This window comes from Aristolochia californica, unplaced genomic scaffold (assembly GCF_029961685.1).
Source record: "Aristolochia californica isolate CCGP_79_NKW_82.1479 unplaced genomic scaffold, dmAriCali1.0.hap1 SCAF_9, whole genome shotgun sequence".
Taxonomy (NCBI): domain Eukaryota; kingdom Viridiplantae; phylum Streptophyta; class Magnoliopsida; order Piperales; family Aristolochiaceae; genus Aristolochia; species Aristolochia californica.
The window spans coordinates 4,852,388-4,874,027 of NW_027182290.1; the positions used below are offsets into that span (position 1 = coordinate 4,852,388).

The window sequence follows — 21,640 nt, forward strand, 5'->3', positions numbered from 1 at the left end:
AGATCCTCGTCATCCAAATTTATTAATTTTTTACAAGTTACAACACTGGAATGTGGAATCTCTCAGTCTCGCTCATTTACAATGTCATATTTCTTACAGTGAATTGTTTTGAAGATAAATGGCGAAAACAGGAAAAGCAAAAAAAACCAATCAGATGACAAATTTGTCCTGGAAACACAGCCACCCTGTTCAGGAGCTGCCGATAATGGAAACTAACCTTTCAGTCACCATTAAAGCTCCATTGAATGCACAACCTCGCTTCTCGGCTTCATCTGCAACTGGGTCTTCTTCATTCAACTAAATAAATAAATAAATAAATGATCCTAGAAATCCGGCTACCAGCAAAATCCCCTCTTTTCTCGTTAAAATCTATCTATGGCATCTTCGTTCACATCTCCACATGTCACTGCTGTCATTGTCTTAATTACCTCAATCCCCAAACTGGGGAAAAAAACAAACCCCTTAATATCTCAGGAGTTACATTTGAAGACTTCTACGGCTGCTCTGCTGGGTTGCTTCTCACCATGAGCGACTACCCATTATCTCTCTTTCTTGTAAGCAACAAAATTTCATGTATATGGTAAGTGAAAAGAAATCAAAAAGAAAATATTGAGATTGCAAGAAAAGAAAACCTACAAAAACAGACATAGCTGAAGTGACTTGTGACTTTATTTATTTGCAGCTCCTGTTTTGTTTGATAGGTAAATGACGTCTGATTACCTTCGGATAGTTGTGTTTCCCACGAGGAAAAATGGTCACCCGTGATGGTTCTTCAATCTCTTTCTGCTTAATAAATGAAAACGAGCAGTTGCAGAGAAATATGGCCATGAAAACTTATACTTTCTGGCCATATTAGACATTAAATCAGAAACGTGTTTTCTGGAAAGGTAAAACGCCTTTGATTATGCTTTACAGCTTACCTCAGCAGCAGAAGAGGAATGCGTTTTTTTTTTCTGGAAAGAAAAATCATCATCCACTGGAGAGACAAGTTTCCCATGGAAGCAAAACAAGTGGCTCAACAAAATAGAAACTGACATGTTCTTTCATGAAATTCAAAAGAAATCACCGATTTAAGCTGTGTTCATGATATTTACGCAGAATGAACCCGTCAATGAGAAAATTTAGATCAGCTGCTCGCCAGAACTGTTTAATCATGTGAAAAAGAAAAACGGCCAGTTGGGTTTTGCATTGTTCATTTCAGAAAGAATAATTTTACAGAAAACCGATGACCAAACTAGCAAACTGACAAACAAGGAAGGTTATGAAAAACCTTTCCACCCTATGCGGGTGAAGCGTCTTCTGATGAAAAAAAAAAAAAAAAAGTCAGATCAGAAAAGCCAGTAAGTTTCTTCTCTGTTACCTGTTGCAGGGAGCAGTAATGCGGCTTTCTTAAATTCAGTCACCTGTTGAATGAAAGAACAATAATACTCTGAGAGATGCCTTAGTCCTGTGGTGCTTAAGTCAAGGACCTAGCTAGAGAAAGCCTAACAGGCCGAATGGGTTTGCTTTCATAAACATGCAGAGAAAGTCATGCTTTGATTATACTAAAAGCAGCCCATACCTGCTCCATGGATGAGTAAACCCAGGTTCACCCCTCCAAAAGAAAAAACCAGAAAAGAGAAAAACGTCACAAGAAGAAACTTGATACCAAGATTAAAAGAAGAAGAGACAGTTTGACATGCAAAAGTCTGGATGAGAAAAGGGAGAAAGGAAAAGGCGATCCCTAGAAGATCCAACCAGATTTCAAAACCAGAAAGTCAATGTCCACTTGTAACATAAATCGGTTAAACGAGAAGCGAGAAGAAAAAGGATTATCATTCCCCCACAGTGCATGGACAAGTTTCAGCTATCAAATTCCATGTAGAGAGAAGAAGAAGAAGAAGAAGAGGTGGATAATAATGGCGAAAGCTGGTTAAGGGGAACGAAGCCTGGTCCGAGGTCATAGTTTCAATACTTGAAACTCGGAGGAAACAAAAACAAACCCACTTGACCTCGAGCCAGACAACATTCCCCACAACCTAACCTTAACAAAATACACCTCCCTGACCAACCAAACAGAAGATCAAATCAAACGAAAATTTCTGACAGAGTAAAAGGAGATGAAGAATGAAAGAGATGAGAGGAGGAGACAGAAGAAGCGTTGAGGGGAATGAAGCCTGGTCCGATGCCTTCTCGTCTCAAACTTTGCCATCAGAACGCCTCGAGCCAGCCAACATTCCCCTCAACGAAAACCATTCTAGAGAGAGAAAGAAAAGGAGTGGGGGAGAACGGAGGGGGTGAGGCTGGTTTATGAAGGCAACCCTCAAGCCTCTAATTAGGGTTTCGTTAACATTCCATCTGTCAAAAGAAATTGCACCCTTCACTATATTAATCTTTTCCAGAAAGACCAGTCCAGACCACCGTACTGTAAAAACTCCCATGGTTCTCTCTCCTTTCTACCTGCTGTAGCCGGTCAACTCTACACCTGTCTCCGGTTAGCCCTAACCAGACGAACCGACTTTTTCGTTCAACGACGATCCTCCATCATTACCTTATTATTATTTTCCCCCTTACCCCCACCGTACAGTGACAGCCGGTTTTTTCTTCCAATTTTCCGGAAATTTTGATAAAGAACCTGGTTTTGTCCTCCGGGAAACACGACCGGAGAGAGTGGGGGTGGCGATCTGGTCCGTCGGATGGGGAGCAACGGACGGCGAGATGAGAGAGAACCGGAGACCGACGGTGTCGGTGTCAGCGGGAGCGGAGGGATCGGGACCCGAGGGCCCGAGTCACGAGGGAGCCGGGCTTTTGGGCCTGGACCCAAGGACGATTTAATCTCCGACGTGGACGCTTCGAACTCGTCTCTCTGTCAACCGATTTAATGCCCCTGTGGCCCGGTTCTTGTCAACCCAACCACATCGGACTCGACGACGCGTCCGATCGACGGCTGCGCTTCCCCCACGTCTTCGGCTGCAAAGACACGCCACGTGATCGAATTTAATGCGGAAACATACCGTCCAAGCTGCATGGGCCCTTGAAGCCACGTGGAGATGACGGATTGGAGAAGGTGGTCCCACGAGGGGCAATTATGGGTCAATGATGACGGGAAGATTAGGCGGGTTTCTCGGGGCAGATGTCGGAAAAGTTTCTGCGGGCCCAGGGTTTTCTGGCGAGAATTCAATTTCTCCGGAGCGCGAGAAAAAACGAGGGGTTTGAGATTTGACTCAAATACAAGACACGAAGGAGTCGGATTCACGTGCGAAGGTCCGAGACTTGAAGAGCCGGCGGGAGGTCTAATGGCGTTGGAATCCGGACTCCGGAAAGCCATATCAAAACAAAACAAGGTGCGACTGACGTTTCTTAAAATATTCACTAATATATGTGGGACTATTTCTTTATCACTCTCTCTTACGTGTACTTCCTCTTTTGTCACTCTACATATAAATAATTTGGATGGAGACCTACATATGAGACTATTTCTTAACATCACAGAGAACTTTTTTTTTTATATTAAACTCCTAAATTGGAAGGGTTAACATAAAACTGATACAATTTACGAAAAAAAGTTAAAGAACAAGAACAGTTTACAACAATTATATATGATTGAACTACTTGACCTACCGTGTCTAACAACCCTTCCTTTTAATCTTCAATCTTAGAGCAATTAATGGAATGGGTCATTTAATGGGGATGAATGTCCTCATTTGTAGTGGAAGAAGAAAAGCATTAAATTGCACCATGCAGGAAAAAGGAGAAGGAGAGTGTAAACTAAGCAGAAAGTAACCTTTGTAATGGGTTCTTTTATTTATTTTTAGCCATTTTGGTTTCAATCTTTTGCAGTATTTTCAAATGTGCAGAAGGTTTTTGGGTGTTATCTTCCAGTAGGAATGGACTTTTATGGTTACAAGCATTCCTTTCGGTTGTTTTTAATTAAAGCTGCATTATATAGTACCCTTTACTAGAAAGAGTGAAAGTCTTTTCTCAGCCAAAAACATGATTAGTGGGAGTCATTTTCTTGACCTTCATTCATGTATATCTACTCATTTTGCCTCATATTTAGACACCCCTTTGGAAGTCTTGGGGCTCACAGGGTGCCTCCCTCTCTCTCTCAATATATAGAAAGGTATACTAAGCTAAAAATAATTTTTTTTCCTTGAATAAATATACATATTTCTTTGTAAATTATTTAAGAATAATATCTTAATATAGCATTCTCACAAGTTAATAACTCCAAATGCAACATATCTACATGTCTTATTTTCAGATATAATCAAATCTTATTTAAATCCAACAAAATATGTTAAATTTAGAGGTAAAATAGTTATTAATTTTTTAAAAAGATGAGCCTAGTAGTGTACATTGGTAAAAAATGGACTCATTCACGGAAAACCCAAATCTAACTCGATAAGAAATGATCATCCAATACAATTTTTATTGGATACTTTTTTTCTTAATGTGTTGCATTTGGGATTTAGAAAATGGGTTAATGGGTTTTTTTTTCTTTTTTTGGTTGGTATAAGTACATTATTTTTATACATGTGTGTTTGTGTATGTATATATATATGTGTGTGTGTGTGTGTGTGTGTGTGTGTGTGATGATTCGAAGTTTTAATAATTTTAAAAATTATAAAAAAATAAGTTCATTTTCTAAAAATATCAGAATATTACTTTAAAAGTTTGTTCATGGTTACTCTAATATTATTTTTGAAAGTGTTAATCAGGGGAAAATTAAAAAATGTTACCCTTGTCACTGTCTCGATTTAGGTCATCCTTAGTCTAAGTCTTTCATCTAACTAAGTATTAGCAGTTATTCAGTCATTTTTTTCCAAAAGAATAATTTTTATTAAAAAATTTGTTTATGTACTTATGTAGCAATAAAAACTCTTTAATATTAGTTTCAACCATTTTTTTATTTTTATTATAAAAATATTTGAAAAATATCTCAAACATCTTTTAAGAAAATGCTTATATCTAAAAAACATTATTGACTGAATTTTATTTCAATAGAACCTGCTAAATGACAAAACTATTTGTAATTATTTTTTCCTCCCCACTCCCCTTTAATTGAATGTACTAACACTAATTATTTAATAAGTCAAAAATCTTAAAATAATCTTACCAAAATATTTGATTTTTTTTTAAAAACTCCATTAAAAAATTTTCATATCTATTACATAATTATATTATTTAAATAGTCTTGATAAATAAACACTACTACAAAAAAAAAAAACTTATGCTACCAAATTGTTTTGTTGGTGGATCCTCTTCCAATGAAAAGTCCATTTTACTATAGCTTTGGCTAATGAATTTTTAAAACTATTGTTATAATTTGAAACTATGCCAACAAAAGAAAAAAAAATAGTTTTGTTGGTAGAAAAGTAAAAAATTCACCAAGGAAACTCAATTTTGCTGGTAATGAATTAAACCTTTTCTAGTGAAAAAATAATTTTCATTGGGAAAAGGTTCATAAAAAACTTAAAAAACGTTCTGCCAATGAATTTAAGCATTTTTGGTAGAAGTCTTGAAAAATAAATTTTGTTAAAACTTTCAGCGACAAATTTTTTATTTTCATTGATAGAAGCTACTATTAAAATATTATTCAACTATTTTTTATATTTTCCCTACTTAATATAAAATGAAAATCATGATAAAATAAAATTATGATATATATAAGAAAATATACAAATAATTAATTAATTAACTAAAATAGATAAAAATAAAAAATAACCAATAAATCACTTTGAGGGAGGAAACGAAGAACACCAAATTTGACGCACTACTTGCATCTGCTAAAAAATTCAATGCATATCATCCTGGAGTTGAGACTAGATAGCCCTCATCTTATCCTCATTCTCCTCTCATAGAGACTTCAAATGCTCATCAGTCTCATATTAAGACCCCCACAAGCACTCATCGGCCTCACGGTGAGACACCCTTATTAGATTCTAGGGTTTAATCCATTGTAGGGAGAAGAGAAAAGGAGGAGAAGAAGAGAGAATAAGCAAGAAAGAGGAAGGAGAGTGGACGAGCAAAGAAGGAGAGGATGACCACAAATTTTAGTGAGAGAAAGAGAGTTTTCACCCGTAGGTCATAATTAGGGTTAATTCCTCTCACCTTAATTTATATTGATAAGTCTTGATAAAATTACAAGAGTGCCCCTTGGCCACATAGAGAGGAAAAATAAGATAACATAAGCTTGATTTCGTCGTATTATTTCAACGCTCCCCCTCAAACTGGTGGTGCAAAGACATTAAACACCCCAGGCTTAAAACTTGAATGTTGAAGTATCCTTGCTACAATCGCTTTGGTGAAAATGTCTCCTAGGTCATTTTTGGAAGGAATGTAGTGCATACTAATAACTCATATCTGTAATTTTTTTTAAATAATATGGTGGTTGATCTCAATGTATTTTGTCCTTTCATGAAACACTGGATATTTTGCAATGTGAATAGTTGTTTAACTGTCACAATGAAGTTGCATAGGGGTCTCCACTAGAAAGCCAAGTTTGGTAAAGATGAAGTTAATAGAGATAGAGATAAACATAGTGATAGATATAAAGATAATGATAGAGATAAATATAAGTAGTGATTGAATTAGAGATAGACTTAAATTGTAGAGTCCTAATCACCTACAATCTCTCTGTGTAATTCTATAAATAGTTTACACTTGATCAATAATAATCACAGTAATATTATTCTTCATTCATATATTCTATATGGTATCAAAGTTTCCGATCAATTAATCAGAACCAGTCTGCCATCGCTGGAAATCCTTATCGAAAACAACCTCCGTAGCTGCAGGTCATTGTTGCCGCCCATATTTTCTTTTCCCTTTCTCTATGCACTCTCGTCGGAGGTATTTTTTTGAAAAAAAAGACCTTGTCGCCGCCTCTTCGCCCAACATCCCAGTCGTCGTTACCCCGTGCACAGCTCCTCCGTTTATATTTATCTCTATCATTATCTTTATATCTATCACTATGTTTATCTCTATCTCTATCAGAAGCCACAACATCTCACCACATGCTTGTGTTGTAGCCTATATTTGGCCTCTACACTGGACCGAGATAAAACACTTTGTTTCTTACTATGCTAGGTCACTAGACTACCACCAACCATTGTATAAAAACCAAAGGTAGATTTCTAATTATCAGGAGAATCTGCCCAATCGGCATATGCAAGTCCTTCACCTCTAAAATACCCATGGCTCTTATACAATAATTCTTACGCTGAACTCTTCTATAAATTTCAAGAGTCTGATAATGAGAAAGTTGAGATTTATGCATGAATTGGTTGACAACACTTATAGAATAAGAAATATTTGGTCTAGTAACAATCAAATAAATCAACTTACCAACCATCCTTTGAAACTTGCCAACATCAACTTCATATTTTGATTATGCACACAATTTTATATTCGAGTCCATAGGAGTGTCAAGGGGGGCTACAACCAAGCATTCTTGTTTCTTCAAATAAGTCCAATATATACTTTTTTTTTAGATAAAACAATCCAAGTTGAGATTATAACACCTCAATTCGAAGAAACTATTTCAAGAGTCCAAGATCTTTAGTTTGAAAAACTTGGGACAACTTTTCATTTTCCTGGTAAATGCCCTTTTGATCATTCCTAGTGAGAATGGCATCATCCATGTAAACAACCAAAAGATTGTTAGTATGTCTAACAAACATAGAATGATCTTTTTCATGCCACTTAAAACCAAACTCATAAACCACTTTACTAATTTGTTAAACTATGCTCGAGGAGATTACTTGAAGCCATAGAGTGATTTGTTAAGTCTACACACCTTCTCCCCCTCAACCACAAAATCAGGTGGTTGAAGCATGTAGATTTCTTTAAAGAAATCACCATTAAAAAAAATATTTTTGACATCTAGTTGAGGAAGATACCAATTAGAATTAGCAGCTAGAGAAATCAGAAGTCTTACAAAACTGAGTTTGGCAATCAGAGAAAATATCTCCTCATAATCAATGTCATATGTTTGAGTAAATCCTTTAGCAACCAACCTTGCTTCTAACCGAGCAACAAACCCATCTTGATTGCATTTCACAATAAACACCCTTTGATAGCCTATAGACCTTTTTCCAAGTGGTAAATGAAATCAAATAAACTATTTCCTCCTCCACAACAGCTCTCTATCGTGGATCGTTAAGAGCGTCGATATGATTCCTGGGAATAGATGCAGAGGACAAGGAAGCAAGAAATAAAGAACACTTTGAGGAGAGTCGGTGAGTAGATTTGATATGAGAGGTAGAAGCACTTTGAGGAGCACAAGAATGTGGTTCTTTATGAAGAGCTATAGGGCAGGTATTAAATGGAGGCCTAAATATAGGAGGAGAAGAAGGGGAGTTACTAACCTCAAAATCAATCAATGGGGCAGGTGTTTGGTTAGCCAGTGGAGAGAAAGGAGCTTGTACTGGCTGGTCTAATGGGTGATCCTATGGTTGTTGAATGAGTTGATCCAATGACTCGACCAGTCTGAGCTTACCTGCAGAAATTTTAAAACTTAGAGGGGGGGTTAGTCCGCAATGAAGTAGAATGAATTCCCCCCGTATTACTTAGTTCATTAAATTATGTCGTTAGTGTAGGATGAATTATATTGAAGTGAGATTACATCACTTCATTCTCTCAGGCAAAAATCGGGGAATTTGGATTCAACCTCTCCCTCTCCCTCGGCCTTCGTCTCCCGACGATTTTTTTGCCCCATTTCTTCCTCTCATCTTCACTCTCTCTGCTTTCTCTCCTCATCTCTCGTTTGCGCTCTCTGCTTTCTCTGTTCGCCCCAGTTTCATTCATCATGTCTCTCTCGTTGTGCAATGCTTAAGGTTTCAGCCATCATCATTGGCGCTTCGCAGGATTTTAGGGTTCTTACCGAGTCTATGATGCTTCAGAGAACGAATTGGGACAGGAACCTCGTAGGCGCAGAGCAGCGGAGCGACATTTGTTGCCGTGAGGTCGATCTTCACGCCATAACAGAATTTCGCGACGGTTTCGAAGGTCTCGGAGCTGCCTGGGAAATCCGAAATCGAAGGGCTCTTTCGCGGCAGGGCTCTTCGACGACGACGACGACTTTTATTTTTTACTTTTTTCACTTTTTTAAATTTTATTCTAATCACACGTAATTAGTATATTAATTTATAATAAACTTTAATAATTAATTAGTTTAATTATCCAATTACTATAATTAATTAAACCACTAGATTTATATTTTGTGTTAATATATTATTAATTAATAATACGTAAAAATATATATTATGTTATTGATAATTAATATATTTATTTATTTTGTATTAAAATAGTGAGTTTTAATGTTAAAATATATCTTATGTCATTGAAAAATAATTTATTTATTTATTATATTCGCTTATGTTATTTTTAAATTTTTTATTTATTTTAAATAATTTATTCTAGTCACACATAATTAGTATATTAATTTATAATAAATTGTAATCATTAATTGGTTTAATTATCCAATTGCTATAATTAATTAAACCACTGGTTTTACATTTTGTGTCAATATATTATTAATTAATAATACGTAAAAATATCTATTATGTTATTGATAAATTAATTTTTTTATTTTTTATTTTTTATTTTTTATTTTTTATTAAAATAGTGAGTTTTAATGTTAAAATATATCTTATGTTATTACAAAATAATTTATTTATTTATTATATTCGTTTATGCTATTTTTTATTTTTTATTAATTTTTAATATATTTTTTTAATCACATGTAATTATTGTTTTAATTTACAATAAACTATAATTATTAAGTAATATAATATAGTTTTTCATTAATTAGGTTATTAATATATTTTAATACAACACGTTAAATCACTTATAAGTGTAATAACCATGTTTATTTTTGTTAATTATCTGTTTAGGTATATGTTTTATTTAAGTATATTATAAAAGGTTACTCATTCTCTTCTTTATATCATACTTTTCATTTGGAGGCACTAACACTGAAATCTGTTTTCCAGTGCACTTGAACTCGTCTACACTAACACCCAAGGATGAGTTGAAGTTGAATCAATTCATTTAAGTTCAATTCAGTTCTTCACTTCAATTCAAGTTCATTGTGGACTAACCCCACCTTGGCGGAGAAGATCCTTTAGGGGGGGTTAGTGCACATGACTCAGGACATGATCTTCATGCGCATTACGCAGGTCATGTCCTGATGTCGTTAGGGAGCGCCCAAATTCATGTCATGTACATGAATATACATGAATCAAGAGTTCATGTCTCAAGAGTAACGGGCGGAAAGTGCTTTCCGCCCGATTTTGAGAATCATCTACATGACTCTCGCGTGGGGCTGTCTCTCGGGGCTCTCTCTGCCGCACACCCTCTCTGCCATTGCATTCCCGCAGCCATCTCTCTTTCTCTGCTCCCTCTCTCGTCTCCTTTCCCGCAGCCCTCTCTCATTCCCGCAGACCTCTCTCGTCTCCGTTCCCGCAGCCCTCTCTCGTCTCCGTTCCCGCAGCCCTCTCTCGTCTCCGTTCCCGCAGCCTTCTCTCGTCTCTGCAACCCTCTCTCGTCTCCATTCCCGCAACCCTCTCTCATTTCCGTAACCCTCTCTCATTTCCGCAACCCTCTCTCATTCCCGCAGAGCACGGGAGGTCGAGCATTTGCAGAGCTTCTTGGCCTCCCTCTCTTCTCCCTCTCGGCGTATCGTCGGAGCGCCGCCTCTGTCGGCATTGCCCGTCGCCGGCCGTTGCCTTTGCCTAGCCGTCGTCGTCGCCACAGCCCCGCTGGCTCGCTGCTGAGGAAGACGAAGATGTTTAATTTTTCCTAAGTTAGGAAAAATTAAACTATCTTCATAAAAATTATTAATTTATAATTTTATTTATAAAATAATTATTTTTATTTATAAAATAATTATTTTTATTTATAAAATAATTATTTATTTTTTTATAAAATAATTATTTTTATTTTACAATTACTATATTAAAATAGTGATTTAATAGTTATAATTAAAATATTGTTAAAATAAATATTTGATAAATTATTTTGGCATAATTATCCGATTGTTATAGTTAATTAAACCAATGGTTTTAAATTTTGTGATAATATATTATTAATTAATAATACATAAAATATATTATGTACAAATATATAGTGTGTTAAAGTTATGATTAGATCAATTTTTTCTCTTAAATTATTCATTTTTAGGTTAAAATATATCATATGTTATTAATAAATTAATAACTTAATGTATTACTTTTCTTTTTTTTTATAATGTTATTTATTTATTATTTGTAATTAATCATATACGTATTTCATTGGCTCATGTAATTACCATATTAATGTACAATAAAATATCTAATTCAATTAATAAATATATTAGTATATTTAATTATACATTCAATAACTTATTCGTGTAGTAATAATGGTTGTTTTACCTAATTTGGGGTTTAAGGATTATGTTGTAATTAAGTGCACTGTAAATGTTTAGAAATTCTCTTGTTTTTTATGTTTTTCTCATGTTGGGGCACTAACACTAGAAACTGTTTTCCAGTGCACATGAAGTCGTCAACACTAACACAAATTCTTACCTGATCTTCATGTACATGACATGACATGATCTTCATGTTGGATATGACTTGATCTTCAAGAATCCACTTTGGGGTACTAACCCCCCCTTAGAGTAAACGGGTTGGTCCTCAAAGAATGTAACAACAATACAAACAAAGATATTATGTAAGGAAAAATTATAGCAAATGTAACCTTTTTTATTCTTGGAGTATCCAAAAAAATACATTTAAAAGATGTAGGATCAAGTTTATTTTTGCCAGGTAAAGATTATGAACAAAACACCATCAACCAAGTACCATAATGGGGGGGGGTTAGTCCCCTAAATGGATACATGAAGATCAAGTTCATGTCCAACATGAAGATCATGTCAGTCATGTACATGAAGATCATCTTCGCACTTGGTGTTAGTGTTGACGACTTCATGTGCACTGGAAAACAGTTTCCAGTGTTAGTGCCCCAACATGAGAAAAACATAAAAAATAAGAGAATCTTTAAACCTTTACAGTACATTTAATTACAACATAATCCTTAAACTCCAAATTAGGTAAAACAATCATTATTACTACACGAATAAGTTATTTAATGTATAATTAAATATATTAATATATTTATTAATTGAATTAGATATTTTATTGTGCATTAATATGGTAATTACATGAGCCAATGAAATACACACATGATTAATTACAAATAATAAATAAATAACATTATAAATAACAAAAACGAAAGTAATACGTTGAGTTATTAATTTATTAATAACATATGATATACTTTAACCTAAAAATGAATAATTTAAGGGAAAAAATTGATCTAATCATAAATTTAACACACTATATATTTGTACATAATATATTTTATGTATTATTAATTAATAATATGTTATCACAAAATTTAAAACCATTGGTTTAATTAACTATAGCAATCGGACAATTAAGCCAAAATAATTTATCAAATATTTATTTTAACAATATTTTAATTATGACTATTAAATCACTATTTTAATATAGTCATTATAAAATAAATATATTAAATAAATAAAAATAATTATTTTATAAATAAATTTTATAAATTAATGATTTTGATGACGATAGTTTAATTTTTTCTAACTTAGGAAAAATTAAACCATCGTCGTCTTCCTCAGCGGCGAGCCAGTGGACAACGGCGACGGCGACGAGCCAGTAGGCAACGGCGACGGCGGCGGCGGGGGGCAACGCCGATAGAGGCGGCGCTCTAACGGTATGCAGAGAGGGAGAAGAGAGGGAGGCCGAGAAGCTCTGCAACAGATGCTCGACCTCCCGTGCTCTGCGACGGAGGTCGAGAGGGAGAGGAGAGGGAGGATGGCTGTTAAACCGAAGCCGATGGCTGAAATCAAAGCCGAATGGGGAAATCGATGCCGAATTGAAGCCCAAAAGTCAAAATCGAAGAAAATTGAAACTAAAACAAGGGAAATCGCAAGAAATAGGAAGGTCTTTTGGGGGAAAAGATAATAGCGTGAGGGAGAAGGGAGTGAGATGCCGAAAGGGAGAAGAGAGGGAGAAGAGACAGAGAGATAAGAGAGAGGGAGAAGCGAGTCCGAGAAGGAGAGAAGGACGCCGTAGAGAGGGAGACCGGAGAGAGCGACAGTGTGTGAGAGACAGAGGCCCAAGAGAGCGTCTCGCGAGTGTCATGTACATGAATCTCAAAATTGGGCGGAAAGCACTTTCCGTCGTTTACTCTTGGGACATGAACTCCTGAGTCATGGATAATCATGTACATGACATGATTTTTGGCGCTCCCTAACGACATCAGGACATGATCTTCACGTCCTGAGTCATGTTGACTAACCCCCCCAATAGGAAGTTGAGGTACAAGTGATGAAAATAGTGTTTTCTTGCCAAGGACACTAGAAAGCATATGATTAATAAATAGCAAGCAATCAAAAAGTATAGAAGTGTACACAACATTTAACATCCTGTTTGAGTCAAGTTTTTTGTTCTTCACCCAAGAGGTTATTTGTGTTTGAGCTACCCTTCAAAAGTGAGTAATCTCTTTGTTAAGCCCTCAAGTTAGATTGTTTTTTTGGCTTTAAAATTGAGTGGAATATGTTTCAAACTCTGACCATTTTGACTGGTGTATGGAGCATTGTCGTACGGCTAAGAGTAATTTTCTTCTCCCATATTGTGTTTTGTCCGAGCTAGGTCTCTATGTCCTTTTTATCCCTAGCTTGAGGGAGAAAAGTACGAGAAAAAGTAAAAGAAAGAGGTAATTTTTATGTGACCAAAATATTCAACAAATGGGGAACACAAAAGATGAAGTTTTTGCAACTATTAATAATTTTTTTCAGCAAAAAAAAAAAAAATCGAAAACCAAAAATCTTTTTCATTGCAAGTATAGTAGCGTCTCACATGACTCTCACAACAAGAAATCTTATAGAACCAAAATTAATATAGTGAAGTCTAAGAAGAGTCTCATGGAAGGATGTCTCATAGAAGAATCTCAGTTAAAAGTGTTTTAGTTAAGTAAATATTTTATTTATTTCCAATTATTTAATTGTTCTAAGACTTATCTTTTAGTATTTAACTTTGGGTATAATTGGGACAAGGGTAGTTTAATTACAATTAGATTATACTTGTTTCTTCTATTATAAATAGAGACCCATGTACTAAAATTACATCAAGTCAATTAAGTTTCACTTTTCCAGAGATTCAATATTTATGTTTAAATTACTCATTATATATAATTATCAATAAAATCATAAAATTTATAAAAAAATTAAAATAGAAGGATGTTATTCTCTAGAGAGGACCATATGATAAAATATTTAATAATTTGTTTAGATACAAAAGTTATATGATAATATGCTTAGATAGCTTAAGTAGTCATTTTAGGTACACTTTATAAATAAATAGTGTTAGTATATTTCACTAAAAAGTTTTATCATTTAAGTGAGTTTTATTAAATGTAGCTCAATCAACAAAGAGATTTTTATGTATGGAAGAAGATGACAAATGAGAGTGAACTGTCTTGAAGTATCAAAACAATTTATGAAGAGATTCTCAGAATGGATTTGTATGTCTACAGGGAACAAATCAAAAACAAAATCTGCAATGTGAAAATGGGGCAACAGGCCAGTATGCAGAAGGCACTGTTTAGTCCCTTCTGGGGAAAAAAAGAAATTAAACTCCTTGATATCCTAAAGGATCTCTGTATCCTTGAAAAAATAATGAACTGTGTCCTAACAAAACTGTATAAATAAATATCCCACCATTGAGAAGCTCATGTCAGTCCCGCAGACCAGCAATGCTCAAACCGCTTTCTCAACTTTGAACCTCTGAAGAAGACCGGTGCTAGAGTTGGAATACGATAGATATCTTAATCTCGACTTGTTACCTTCGCCAAGACATTCGTCAAGAGATACTTTAAGCCACTGGGGAGAGAAATTCATCACTCACTGTTTTTTTTTTTTTTTTCAAAATAGTGCACTCCAAACAGCTCCATCTCCTTCACCACATCTTGCATGAACCTCCTTGATCTTCTCCACTGATTTGCAGATCCCACTGCAGCTCCAATCAAAAGTTGCAATGCAAACATTCCCTGCCTGTGCCTTCCACTCACAATCTGGAGAACATGAACAAACTATGAAATTCCATGGGAAAATGATGGCAAAATCATTGTCCAAAGAATGCACCAAAAGCTACAACCACTTACCTGGCGGTGTCCCACAACACATGTTGCGCTCATCAATGTGCTCAACTTCAAGGCCAATAAACCAAGCACCAAGGGATACATCTTCATTAGCATACTTGTGCAATATGTGACTGCAGCCACAATTACCAGCCAATGTTTCTTCAGTCATTTTTGCCTAAATCAAATTCTGAAACAAGGACAAAAATAAGTAACAAAATCCATGGATTCTTACCGGTTGATTGAAATATATGTTGCCAGGTCTTTTGAAATGGCATAAATCTGACCAGTTGCATGTCGGAAGTACTTGTTTCCTTCCTCTCCGAACTTCCAGTATTCAGGTTCATGGTACTTCACATTCCTATAAAAGAAATCCATATAAATATCAGAATGCCGCATGCAGTTCAATACTCATGGTTTATCACAAGTTGTACGACTGCAAAAGCTCAAAGAAGATAATTACCTTTGAGAGAGCACAGGTCCAGACTTCATGCAGCCTATATATGTTCTAGGCTTTGATCTGTGACGAGCAAGTGTAGCAACCAGCATTCCTGCAGGCCCCAGATTTTTTAAAGAAATTCAATGTCCCAGAAACTGACATGGCGGGTAATTTTTTCCCCTTTTTAGTGAATAGTATTTTCATCTAATAGAGGAAGCAGAAAGTATAAACCTAAGTTGACATGGACATCATCATCCACTTTGACATAGAACTCAGCATCCCACTTGGGAACTGCAGTGGAAAAGAAAATCTTTGTTTTTGCAGACAATTCATGATACCCTTCAACGTGATCCTGTCAAGTACAAACAGAAAACTAGATTACGGTCTCAAACCTACATCTCAAGTTTAAAATTTTCTTGAACCTGATCAGAGAAGTTATTCCCCCTACCAGCCTAAGAAAGTCCTTATGCTGTGCCTCCTCTGAGTCAATTGCTCGATCCAAAATGCTGTTGGATGTTGCACTGTGGAAAACATAATCATTGATAAATCCCGGTTGTTGTGAATAATTTCCAGTTATTGCCATTCCATCACTTCACATACAATCTATGGCTGTTTGCATCTATTTCATGAAAAAGCAGAATTTGACACCATAACCTGACCTATCATGAAATGCAATATTGTATAAGACCAAATCTAGAAAAATTGCATAAGCTCATTCCCAAAAAATACAAGAGTTTCAACACAATGACTACAACAGTCTCATGACCTGAAAAGCCATTGACTATTACTCTTTCAGATAGATGTTAGTCCAGTTTTTCTGTATTCAGGCTGTATTCGTGGAGCAAGTATACCATTCACTAGCCTCATATCAAGTAGGTGGCCACATAATCCCAAGACTTCCGGTTTTGGATTCTGGAATGAGATCCAAATTTTGCTCCCACAAACATTTCTATTGTTATCAACAGATGAAAACATCTGCTTTCAAATTGCATGCTTGAGACATGCCAAGACACATAGAGTTTGAGATGGAAGAACAGAATTTTAAACTATTTGGTAGCAATAGCATCAAAGGATCCTACAATTACAGCAAGCCTGGAACTGAATCCTGATATATGAAAAGACTGTATTTTGCATAGTCTTCATATTACTTGTACATACAGTAAAAAAATGGCATTTGTGCCGATATATGACCATTTTAATACAGCTCCATCAAAGATGAGGTTATGATCTAAATCTTCCCTCTCCAAATATCCAAAGAAAAGTCTTTAATTGATCATATTTTCCTAGATGTGTTATATCTTTGTTTCTGGACTAGAAGGAAACTCTTACGTGTGCTGCTCAAATTTACTTCACTATTTTCAAGAGTATATTGGCCATAATGGTTGCAATAAGGCCATGAATATCAAACAAAATAATAAAATCTGCAACAATTCAAATCTTTGTAAGACAGTTAGAATATAAGTACTAACCCAGATTTAACGGATCAATATAGAAGGAACTTAAGCATACAAGGTCCTGTAACTTAGGATCAGGTTAAAGTGACAGTACCTGTGACCAATCATAAACCGGATAATGATTCCTTTCTCTCTCTCTAGTTGCTGAAGTTTCTCACCTAATAAAACACAAAATGAAGAAGCTTAGACTCCAAAACTGCAAACAAGTTTGACGAACTTGAATCCAGAGATGCAAATAGAAAGATATCATAAACATTATACTCATGTGGATACATCTAAGTAAAACCAAGAGGATCTGAAAGAATTTCAAAAATCATATGGCTTCATTACGGACTGAAATGTATAAAACAAGTCATAACCTACCAAAATAGCAAACAACTTTGTCTAATCAAACTACACCTAGATATGAAATGGTGCATTTTAGCTTCATATAAAATGTGCAAGAACTTCATAATGTAAGTTCCAGATTCAAGTGCCATTGATAGCAAGTCATCGGTTTTAGGAGCCAACCATGCTTTTAACTATGTAAACCATTGCATGACCAAGTATTAGCCAGGCACTTTTGCAGTGTATGGCCTTAAACTTCCCTTTGATTCAGGTTGACAAACTCCTCAATCATAAATATTTATAGGTGCCAATATGCTTTTTCCTCCAGAACGGCAAATCTATATGCCTAAACAATTTTCCCCTCATCATTCACCATGAAAACAGTAGTTTCAAAGGCCAACTAAATAATTTTCTTTCTAATGTTAAGGCCAACAAAATATGAGAGCCATTTTCTTTGATGTGTTAAGTTGTGGAGCCTAATCAACGCCCTACACTGAGTCTGTACACGGATCGACCTTCACTGTAAGGTCGATGAGGGGGTTAGAAGGGGGGCAAGAAGCTCCCCTCCTGGGGATGTGAACCGGTCCACAATATATTAACTGTTGTTTCATTAAGGGCAGTTTGGGAATTTTACTCTTGTATCACGGTTGCCTTAATTTTCTCTTTATAATTGAGGGGGCGCCACTATTAGGGTTTTAATTATTGATCATCCGAGAAGCATCAGCCACGGCCAAGAGAGGTTAGAGAAAAACAACACCTGCAAGTGTGTGCGATCTCTCTTTGTAAACAATTTCATCTTCATAGTGGATTACTACAGCGGCGGAAGACAAAACATAGTCTCACCTTGAGGCAAACCTGTATAAATCTTGTTGTGTATTTCTGTGTTTGCCTTTTCCTTCTTCCGTGTTTATTATTATTGCTCTCGTTAGTTTGGAATTAGGGGGTCTAATTCCTAACACGATGTGATTATTATATTTCTTTAAGTTGATGCTCTCATGGAAAATGATACAATTTAGGGGGGGAAATTAATCAGCTACAGTCATTATCAAAGCTTGATTACTCTATTTTAAATATCTCAAAGGCTGATAAAAGGGTTGTTCATTGGGCACTAAACTTGGTACTTGACATTAATCATGAGAACAATTTATGATATGTAATAGATGTTTTAAAGAACTTTACCTAAACTGACAAAAAACAAATACTAGTTGTATAAGGAAGTTAAATGGAAGACTAATTTTGCATCCAGACAAGAATGAATGACAGTGTAAAGCATTCAAAATGCCTACACAAATGTGTAACATAAACAAAAATCAGAGAATGAGGCAGGCTTGACGAGAAATTGCATAGACCCATGGTTGCCAAGGGAATAACAGCAGATGAAGTTGACTAGTATCAAGAAATACCAATCGGTAAATATATTGAAGGAACAAAATCAAGTTTAAGATCATTCACAAACGTCTACCTTTTACCAAGTTCAGGGAGAACAAGATTCAAAACATTAGCTTGAAAAATCCACTTCTGAGTAAGAAAACACTGGGTTGCAGTAAAAAATTTAAAATTACAAAAAATTCTGTAGAACATTGACTATATGAGCCATACCTTCCAGATGAAAAATCAAGCAAATAGGATATGCTACATAGTGACACCAAGTTAACCTCAAAAAGGGCTTTTGCTGTTAGCTAGACTCAATCTTTCAACAGTAAGGAGAGTTGCAATACAAAGAATAAATATTGCTAAGCTAAGTGGTGACAACCATTAAGGTGCTGGATGATAGATACAATGGCAAAAGATCAAAAAGGTATAACTCTAGAATATAGTGGTTAAGATATCATGCTTAGGAACAGAATTCTGAACAGGCAAGAAGCAACATCTAAAAAAATGAAGGGTAGTGAGGATGAGAATGTTAGATATTTGTTACGCAGAAACAAGAAAACAAAATAGAAATAGAAGTATTAGAAAACACTTGTGTAGTACACTAGGCAATTAAATTAGAGAGAGTTCTCAATGAGAGTATGAGCACTTAGAATGGAGAAAAATTTGGTGGTCGATCGAGTGGAAAGAAGTAGGCAAAAGGCCAGAAACATAGTAGATAAATGTAAAGAGAAGAGATTTGAAGGCAACCCGGTAATGAAGATAATAAATGAAAGAGCCGGATGGAGATGGAGAATTCAACCAAGGCTTCATATGATGTTGATGACGATGTTCAAGATGAAAATTTAGTAGACAAAAAGCACTAATTACATGAACAGTAGAAACTCCGCTGACAAGATTGTTGGATCCAAAATAGCATAAACAGGAGTAAGTGATCTACCAAACTCTACATAGGAAATAGCTGCTTGTGCAAGTTAACGGACATGACAGTAGCATATTTGCAGAGTAGGCAAAGGTTTTATAAACCATTTGAAAAAACGGGGGTTTCGTAGAAATAAAGTATTTGACATGATGCATCTCTCCTGCATTAGTCTTCATGTTGCCTTTCTCGTAATAAGTGGGTCATGAGAAGCATAGTATGACATTCCAGTTCATAAAGCCAAATAAATTGTTCATAAGATCACCTTGAGGCATCCAGGTCTCTCTGACAGAGTCCCTCCTCTTCCTGCTGCTGAAGGCAGTATTTATTCCAATCACCACAAATGCCTTCTGCCTTGGTGGACCTTCATGAGAAGAAGATATAGAAGGTGAACCATTAGGATTTGTCATCTCCTGGGCACTCCGAGTAGCAGCGAGCTCCATCTGTAGTGTGGATATCGTCTTGTCCAAACCCCTATCACCCCAAGATGCATAATTTTGTAAGTTAAATCCAACTGGGCAAATAAGTTTCAAGGATATTGTTTCAGTAAGACATTGCCCTTACTGGATGGCTTCATGTGTCCTGTAAACCTCCTCCATTATATTCTTTTCTTTCCCAAGCTTCTAGAAGAAATACAGAAAAGATGAGCGCTCTCCGCAAGACAAAAGACAATCATCACCATACCGGATCTATTTCACAAGACCAATACTAACCCTTCTCGTTTCACAATCCTCTGCTACGACTTTTAACTCTTGTTCTTGCCTTCACCGAGTGATAATCTGATTATTGGGTTTCTGAGGAGCCCACCATCTGAAATAAGCAGAGACATTCTCCTTCAGCAGTCAAATTAAAGTATCACTTGACATCTTAAATTTGGCTTTGACCCAATTGAACCAACATGCTGAGCCTTTCGAAGAACATGAGAAGAAAATTCAAGCCAGACAGGAGGAAAACACAGGATCAGCGATGGAATAAGCCAGACAGGATGAAATAAGCAGACACATTTTCCTTCAGCAGTCAAATTAAATTATCATTTGTCCTCTTACATTTCGCTTTGACCCGATTGAACCAACATCCCGAGACTTTCGAAGAACATTAAGAAGAAAATTCAAGCCAGACAGCTTTAAAACACATGATCTACGATGTCCAACATTGCTTCATAGTCCATGCTTTATAACATAAAAAAGCCGGAAAAAGGATAGAGAAATCAAATGAATGATACAATACGCCACGAAAACAGGAGAGAACGATCGAGAAACCCAACACGTGATTCAGAACAGAAGTTGAAAGCATGAAATCCGTGTTAGGTATAAAAGGGGAATGCCGGAATATATGAAACAGAAAACCAAAAAGAAAATGACAATCATCTCAGAACAAATGAATTGTTTGAGCAGAAAACTGAAAACGAAGCGCAAGCAGGAGCTTCACAACACGAAACCCGTGTCGCTTAAAAAATAAAAATAAAAATAAAAACAAAAACATCAATGCATTACAACCAAAGAAAGCGCATAAAATTCAATTACAAAACAGTTTACAGATAGTTGAAATGAATGTCATGACAGATACAACACATGGTCCATCTTTTCTGAACTCAGCTAAAAATGTGAAACCAATGATGTTACATCAAGATTGAAAAAATAAAAAAATAAAAAACCTGTTAGTGAATAGCATCCCGAGAACGAAGCTACCGATACAGAATATCACAATCCATTTCCCGGACACCCTCTCGGAGTGGCTCCGCCCCCGCATTATTCTCTCTCTTCCTACGTCAACCCCGTCCCTGTACAGCTTCTCCTTCTCCACCACCTCCTCTCAGCAGAGAACAATTTGTAGAGAGTTCTGCGCTGTGACCCACGAGGGACAGAAGAAAAGCCAGCCGACGAGCGATTTGGCAAAGGGTGGTGGAAAGGAGGAAAGGGACGGAAGAACAATGCTCCT

The 21,640-nt window shown here is 35.9% G+C and overlaps 1 pseudogene; it reads right to left on the minus strand.

The window, feature by feature from the left end:
* Nucleotides 1-14,523: 14,523 nt before the first annotated feature.
* On the minus strand, nucleotides 14,524-21,640 carry LOC137940308 (beta-1,3-galactosyltransferase 7-like; annotated as a pseudogene).